Here is an 8,576-nt window from a genome sequence, read left to right as displayed (position 1 = left end):
GATGCCCCCCATAGGGGGACTCACAGCGATCTGATCACGTGAGCCGTCGGATCTTTATATTAGTGCATCTCAGCCGTCTATATTTTCACCGCGTCCATATAAAAGGGACACCCACGGTGAAAACCCTAGAGGCACACTCACCCAATCCCAGCCGCCGCGCCCCATCCCCTCGCGAGTCTCCTTCCAATCCCCACGTGTGCTCCTCCCCCGTGTCCGGCGGCGCTGCTCCATCTCCCTGGCCGCCACCCACCTTCTCCTCCTCCCAAGCCCCGTATCCCCACCTCGTCGGCCGGCCTCCTCCATGGAGCTCGAGCTCTGGAGACCCGAGGCTGGGTGAGCATGGAGTAGCAGCAGCAGTGGAGGCCCTCATGGTCATCTCCGATGAGGCGGAGGAGGAAGCCCTCCAGGGCGCCGTCGGTCCGGAGGCCGCCACCACGGGCGGCGACGCTAGAGGAGCATGAGGATCCAAGAGATGGGCCGTGGGCGCGGTGTGCGGGGGACTGGTCTGCGGTGGGTGAGCGCTCTGTCCCTCGCCCCCGACGTGCTCCTCTCCTCTCTCTCCATATCCTCGTCCTCCTGTTCTAGCCTAGGTGCATGAATTTTTTTGTTCATAAGAGAGGCTCCTCTACTTTTCAGTTCAAATCCGTATGTTTTCTGACTTTTCTGTCCGTTTGTTGTAGTATTGCCTGGCATCCAGACCCAAACTTGGAATGAGGTAACCTTGAGGTAACCTGTTGAGACCTGCTCCAGACCCAGCCGTCCACTATCAAGATTTGAGAAATATTACTCTGAAGAAGATTGTGGTGTAAGATTATGATTGGTTTCTGGGTTAGAAATGTATAAAGGAATTCTGCTAACTCTAGAACCATATGACCACTAATTTTTCTTTATAATGTTCCTACCTAGGTTCTATTAGTTTAGATCAGCTTCATGTTATTAGAATCGGCTAATGTGAGAGATCAGTTAAATCATTATCGATGAAGCGCTCGTCAACAGTGTACCTACATGTTATTAAAATCGGCTAATGTGAGAGATCAGCTTCTTTGGTTTCCATTTTTCTTAGGCTGGCGTGCATACACCCATGTTAAATGTGATGCTTGAGATGTATATTATGAAGTTTGTCTGTTGACATGTTTATCGAAGAAAAAGAAATGTACTGCTATGCTTGAAAGGACTCCCAATAGAATACCTTGTGTTTTATCTCCGATCTTAATCTTATTGGAGTATAGCGATTAGAATTGTCTTTGTTCATTAGCAGGACATAGCTAGACCAGACATATTTGACCAAATTATTATAATTCCCATAGACTCATAGTTAACTTCTATGGCTGCATATGCTGGTCAAACATATCCTACTTGCTGCATAGATAAGTGTTTTTCTTACAGTTTTGTAGTTAAACTACATGTGGTGATACCTTCTGTTTTATTGGCAGTTTTCTTTCTGGTTATACCTTATGTTTTAATGTCAGTTTTCTTGGTGGTTACCCATTGCTTTATCCGTATATGTGCAAAAGTTCTGTGGCAAGTAGCAGGTTTGCTCCCTTTCCAGGTGTTAATTGGTGACTGCATAAAATAATGACTAAGAAAATCAAGTACTCTTAGATTCAGTATTACTTGCTGTACATCAAGGTTACCTCATTTTATATGACCATTTCTTGGCTGAATTCTTGGTGAAGTTATGCTTGCTGGGTGGTCTGCTCCTCCGGAGATGATTGAAAGCTGATCTACCTCGCAATGAATAACAACACCCACTTAAAGTTCACGGCCATACAGAATATCAACTGAAATTCATAGCGATATACATGTATTTTTTCCCGGCTGGGGCTCATCATGGTGGTCGTTGTGAGCTGAAAGGCATGGGGGCGTCCAGACCATCACTCCCCCCCTACAGTTGTTTGACATGGGTCTAAAGATCTTCGTTCCTCGCCTAGAAGCCCTTGCCAAGTTTGCTTTTGGGATGGGTTTGCCTCAGGTATGTAATGCAAGCTTGTGATTTAGTACTGTCATTCTATCACAGAACTAAGAATATGAGGTTTTTATATTTATTGGGGTAACCTATCGTAGGAAATCGTCGCATAGAAATCAGTATAGCTTTTGTTAGCATTTGAGTCCACTATTTTTATGAATTCGTTGCTGTGGGAGGATCTCACCACTTATATTTGAAAACATCATGTTTGTCAAGTGGTTATCTTAGTTAACAAAATAGAATATTTTTTTATTTTGTTTGCTATGGCTTTGAAGTAAATTTATCCTTCATGTTGTGTCCATCTCCATTATATTCACTATCTCCAGTGCCTGTTTGGAATTCTGGTGGTCATGATATCTTTGTTTGCTTGGTTTGGAGATGTGAGGTTCCAGAATTGGAGCAGAAGGTTGAGCAATGGTAGCGAATGACATAGTCGCTTTAAATTTTGCACTCCCTTCTTTCATACATTTATTTAGCCAATTGGATTGTCTCTGTTGAGGTAATGCTTTTTCTGCAGATATTTGTTAATTGGGTTCTGAAATAAAAATCAGTGATCTAAGATAAATAAGAGGTGAAATATATATTTTTTAAACTTGGTTTCTTGCCTATAGATGCTCACGTATTGACAATTATTGTTTTTTGTTACTAAAAATTGATTGCAGTGTTCAAACAAAGAATTATGAGTGCTGCATTGCAATATGGTGCCTGATCTGAATAGTAATATTCAAAAATGTTGTTCCATAAAAATGGTGCAATATGTAGCAGCGAAGAACTTGATTTGTTTCCCCCTTGATTGTTTATCATGAAATAGTTTTTTCTCTCCACCTGGTTGTTCCTATTTCTTTTGTGTAATAGCATATCCATTTATGCGCAATAGGTGAGATGCTATTTATTTGTAACTTCGAAAACAGTGAGTACTACCCATAATCACTTCAACTTTTATCTAAGAAAACACATAGGAACAGGAGAGGATTGAACATGTCATTTTTGTTTAATTTAATGGCATATTAAACTTGATGCACATGTCACGAGTTATAGCAGAGAATGCACACTCGGGATGATTTTGAGATCGCTGGGATAGCAAGAGCCATGAAGGAACTGAACTTGTAGCTTAATTCAGAAATATTTTTGGCAGGATCCCCATATTTGTATGGAGGGATCTAGGAAAGTTCTTTTGCAATGTATTATTATGGTCAAAGCTGCTCTTTGTTGCGAAGTTGAGCTCTGTACAATGTTGGTGGTTCTTTTCATATGATGCATGCCACACGTCTGCTATTCATATTGGGTCCCAAAACCAGATCATAAGTACTTTTCTCATTGTAAGAACTATTTATTTCGCTTTTCTTAGAGGTATTTACCAACTCTATGTACACGAGAGTGCTCAATTTTTTGGAGGAACTTTCAAACATATTCTATTCCATTCATGTTTATTTGATGGGCGTTCATATATGTTGATTAAAGATAGCTGGAATGAGTTTAGGTGTAGTAAAATCCATATATTATTTTATAATTGGTTAAATCAATATGTTGCACTATTGCCATCACGTCTTATCAGTTCCTGACTGCTGCTGGTAGTACTTTTCATTTTTGGTTATTACAAGCAGAAAAGCTAAAAGTTGTCTTATTCTTGCTATGGGTAGCCAATTGTGGTTATAGCCATGGTGGAGATGAGATCCACGGTGTATCCGTATTTTGTTTTTTTGAACATACTGTATAATTATGGATTCTCTTTATTTCTCTCATGCTGTCATGTATCTCAAACACATAGATCACATAATATATCAACGTCCACTTAAATATACAAGATTAGAAGTTTGGTTGTGTAAGTAGCCGGACAAATAAACATATGGTTTGTTAGCTGAAGAAATGCTCATCTGTTATAAATTTAAATGCTTCATGTTCTTTTTCTCGTGCCAATGCTTACGAAATGTAAGCGAGAATAGGGTCTATTGACAAGTGCAGCATGCAGCAAAGATATAGAACAAATATGGCATTATTTAGCATTTCTAAGAATTTCCCAGGCAGCTATATCTTGGTCTGAAAAACATGTTTATTACTGTACATTAAATTTCTGTTGTACATGTTAGTTTCACCCATTATTTATTGCCAGGTTATCCCAACCATAATCTTGATCTTTCTGCAGGTATTAGGCTGTTTATTGAAATATCACCACACTCCAGTACCAGTGGATTCCCACAAATCTTGCAGGTTCAGGGGCAGGCCACACCAACGGCAGAAGCTAGAGCTCAGAAATTGTTTGGTATCCATCATCAACCTTTGCACCTATTCGTGATATATGCGGCTTTGCTAGATGTACCTTCATCCATGGTAGGCCTCACCATAGGTGGTTTGCTTTTATTTCAGCCAGTTGTGCACCATGTACTATCTTCACAGAAGGATGGAAATTCACATCGAATTTAAGTATCTTTGCTAATTTGAAAAGAAGTTCACAAATATATTTATTTAGCTTGAAATTTGGGGATCTTCGGAGAAAATATTTAACATCAACAAGTATCTTTTAGAATTCATTTGTGCACAGAGCTTTGTTCCATGATTCTGTTCAGGTCATGGCTTTAGAGATAGTTACTTATCCAGTAGACATGGTCTTTTGGTTTACTTGCGCTTCGTATTCTTATCGTCTGCCTGGATGTCATGTTAGGTTCTTCCAACTGTGGTTGATGATCCGTAGGAGCTACCGGCATCATCTGATGCATCTGGAATAAATAAGAGGTAACCTCTCTTTCTATGTGTGCAAGCAGCCTATCGATACCTGCCTGGATGATGCTTCTATGTATCCCTTTGCTCACTAAGGTTCTGTTTAAAATCCTCTCAGCTGTAGAAAGTACAGAATGATGATACTTAAGAGTAAGAAGAAAATACCTAAACTACTGTCTTCCTATGGTAGCACCATCAGTTATACAGTTTAAGAGTGCGGTGAAATCACTGTAAAGTTGTGTATTTCTAGGAGATGTCAGGCATCACTGGATTTATCAGTGGAAGATGTTGTGGTGGCGCGGTCCATCACTCCCGGCACCGTTCAGCGAGGCACCATGGATCCTTCTTTTTAATCCAATCTTACTAGCCTATTTGGTATTGCTGCCTCTGTAGAGATGCGTCGTTCTGAGGTGAGCCTCTGTTTCATTCGATGCTCCTTGCATTGATTTTCTTAGTGTGTGCCTGTGATTTTTGTTTATGATGAAATGCTGGACATAGCCTTGTGAGATTCTTTGCGTACATGTGGTTGCCCTGGACACAAATAAAAGCCATTTGTGGGACATGTGGTAGTAATGCATGCAGTAGGAAAAAATAGTTAGAATGAATATGTATAAGGTCCATATCGAACACATGCACATGTTCATCTATATGCACCATATGGGCTCAGTATGGAAATTCAGATTCAAGTGTCCAATATTTGCGCCTCTCTTACTGCCTAATAGTAATTTTGTTTTCTCAAACACATGCTTAAGCACACGCCAAAGCGTGTGTATTTGTGTATTAGAAGAAAACTGCAGAAAAAGCGGGTGGTACACCAGCATAGCCAAGCTACAAAAAAATTAAAGGCTAAGAAGAGAAAGAAAGAAGAAGCTAGAAAGAAATATATACCATTTGTTAGCCTGGGGACTGCCGCGTCATCAGGTGGCCTGGAATGCGGAGGTAGGATAGGAAGTGCTTTTGCCCCAGCAAGCATCCACATCTTTGCTTCTTCCAGAATATAAATGACCAAGTCTTCTCTATTGAGATTGATATTCTTAAAGATCACATCATTCCTTGCTTTCCAAAGCCTCCAAACGGTTAGCAGAATTAGATATTTAACACCTTTTTTTTGCATTCCAGGGCTGGCATTATCTACGGCAGTAGCGAACCAATGTTGAAGCTCTCATGGGCGCGAGGCATATAACCAAGCAGGTTAAGTCTGGACAGAATGTCATGCCATATCTGTTTAGAGAAGGAACATTGAGTGAGCAAATGGGGTATAGACTCAACCTCCTGACCGATCACATAAAGCGCGGGTGTCATTATCATTCAAGTCATGGCGTTTGCGCCTTTCTACTGTCCAACATCGGTCAAGCGAGGCCTGCCAAGCAAATATTTTGCATTTGAGACGGCTCCAACATTCCTAGATTGAGTTGTGATGAGGAGAGAATATGGAGCCTTCAAAAAATGCTTTGTAAGCAGATTTAGCAGAGTATGAGCCTGACTCTGTGAGGTTCCAAGTTAAGGTTTCCTGCGAGCCCGGATGCAGCTCCTGCTCAACAGTGATGTTTGCTAAGTGAAGAAATAGAATGATAGCTTCAGTGGAGAGGGTTCCACTAATATCCCTGATCCAGGCATTCTCTGGTAAGGCTGAGGCGACTGACCGGCACTTGATGACACGAGGACTGAGAGTAGCAACCACGACAGGGGTAAGATCTGCAATACTCTGCCCAGCAAGCCATCTATCCGACCAGAAAGGCAGGTTAGTGCCATTACCAAGGGTGGCTGTAGTTACTGCATAAACAAGGGCTTCGATGTGGCGACTAAGATGGATGTGAAAGTTGGTCCAAGGGCGAAACAGTTGCCTAATAGTACTTCATTTCAGGAGATATTGGTGGCCCAATCTTGATAACCATATATTCCTTTTTAATATAAAAACATAAATGTGGTTCCATGTTAGAGATATGCTTAGAAGTAGCACCATGTTCATGTTTTTGTTCCGGTGGGAAACATAATTTATTTCTAAAAATGTATTCAATACTAAATGACCAAATGGACGATGCATCACTTGGTGCTTATGTTTTGGCTATTGTGCTACTTGGCAGAACCACTCCTGGAGATTCTAAAGTTTTGGCTTGCATCATAGTGACATTCATAGTTTCAGTAACTTTGAGCTTCAGATTAAGGAGATACAAATGATTTTTTTGCTTATCATGGCTACCTCTGAACTCTGAAGTTGATGAATAAGCTTGCTACCATTATTTGATTTTCTATTATTTCTTCGACAATCCTTTCTAATATATTTCCTTAAATTATATTTTTTTTTAAATGTGAGGACGTGGTGATCCTTGTTGTGCAGAGAACCAAGTCAAAACTTTAAAATGTTTTATCTCCTCCAAAATTACTTGATAAGGAATCCTGCAAATGATTTTAGCGTATCATGGCTACCTTTCTTTTGTTGTTCATTCCTTAATTTTGCTACTTTAGATAGTCATACAATCGTACTTATTGTACTATATTTTCAGTATTAGTCATTGTAATATATCCGCCCATTTTCCTGATTGTATATAATTGTTTGTCTAACAATACATATTATCATTTTACCGTATTGTTTTTATCACCATGATACCAAATGTAAATCGGTGCGAATTCAACGGGGTCGTGCGCCAAGGCGCACAATTATATCTAGTTAGGTATAGTATTTATACCACCAGTGTCCTGAAAGCATCATTGACTTGTCCTAAGTCCAAGCAGAATCTGTTTTCTCCATGTATGATGGATTGATAGGTTTTCTAATGTGATGAGCAACAATTCCGCCGTGAGTAGGCACACGGTGATGCTGAAATTATACATCATTCCGCTGCTTATTTTTCAAACCAAATGTTAATTTTCCAAACAAATCAATAGGAGCACTATATATGTTTCGAATATAAATCATGGCATTTATCATTCTCGTTCCTACAAGCCATAGGAGCTCTCCTGAAAAGATATACATCAAACCAAACCGCAATATCAAATAAAGGTCCAAGCCGTAGGTAAATCTGTTGACATGTTTACTACCTACTTGTAAGTTGTACCACCACGGATACTCTCCTGAAATCTGCTGTTTGCAACGAATGAGCAGTGAGCAGCAATACTCCTCCAGGCTCCAGCCACCTACTCGTAGCGTTTCTTCAGCCCGATAGCTGAAACTTTAAACAGGGTACATTGCAGCTGCGCCGATGGCTGGATCGACCGGCAAGAGCGGCAGCAGTGGCCGGCGGGAGTGGCGAGCAATTTAATTCCGGCGTTACTAGCTGCGCGCCCTTTACTGCGCCTCTTGGCGCCGCTGTGCAACCTAGTTGCTCCCCTTAAGTTTACATTCAATATTTTTATCTGCCACACCTACAAACGACGATGCATGGCCCCTCGCCATTTGCTTCGCCCCGGCCGATCCCGTGGAATCAAAGCCCCTAAAACTCGTTCGTCTCGTTACGTCCTCGCCTCTGTTCCACATTCTCCGTGCATAGTTCCGAGTTCGGAATGCGAGGAACTGAATCCCTTCGCGTACCAGAGGATGAGGATGGTGACTGTCCTGTACAAAGACAACAGGACGTACACACATCAGCCTGTCTACTACTACACCTGAACAAACTGGAGGCCTCCGATCCAACAGTAGTGATTTTATTTGCAAGGGAATTACCATTGCAGTGTTGATGGATGGATCCGCTGCATCACAACAGTAGCCTCCGTTTTAAGCATCTCATAAATAGCTATATACGGCAAAGCAAGGATGCGGTAAAACTTTAACTAGTTTTGTGGTGTCAAAAGGGCAGATCCCGCGTACTTGTACCACAAGGCGAAGATTTGGCTGTAAGTATGAGTAATTTGTTCCGCATGACACTTTCTATACCGCAAAACAGGATTTGGAACATAA

The 8,576-nt window shown here is 41.1% G+C and overlaps 1 long non-coding RNA gene across 8 annotated transcripts; it reads left to right on the top strand.

The window, feature by feature from the left end:
- Positions 1-111: 111 nt before the first annotated feature.
- LOC127297061 (uncharacterized) lies at positions 112-6,749 on the top strand. Of its 8 annotated transcripts, none has more exons than XR_007848868.2 (8): positions 112-590; positions 681-1,972; positions 4,110-4,294; positions 4,626-4,696; positions 4,800-4,831; positions 4,932-5,091; positions 5,446-5,620; positions 5,801-6,749. It is a non-coding gene; the product is annotated as an uncharacterized lncRNA (long non-coding RNA). The 8 variants fall into 8 exon arrangements; XR_007848870.2 differs by lacking the exon at positions 5,446-5,620 and adding an exon at positions 2,345-2,465; XR_007848871.2 differs by lacking the exon at positions 5,446-5,620 and adding an exon at positions 2,345-2,537.
- Positions 6,750-8,576: the final 1,827 nt, after the last annotated feature.

This window comes from Lolium perenne, chromosome 4, assembly GCF_019359855.2.
Source record: "Lolium perenne isolate Kyuss_39 chromosome 4, Kyuss_2.0, whole genome shotgun sequence".
Taxonomy (NCBI): Eukaryota; Viridiplantae; Streptophyta; class Magnoliopsida; order Poales; family Poaceae; genus Lolium; species Lolium perenne.
Note: the sequence above shows the minus strand (reverse complement) of the source record. Positions and strands in the feature narration are given on the sequence as shown.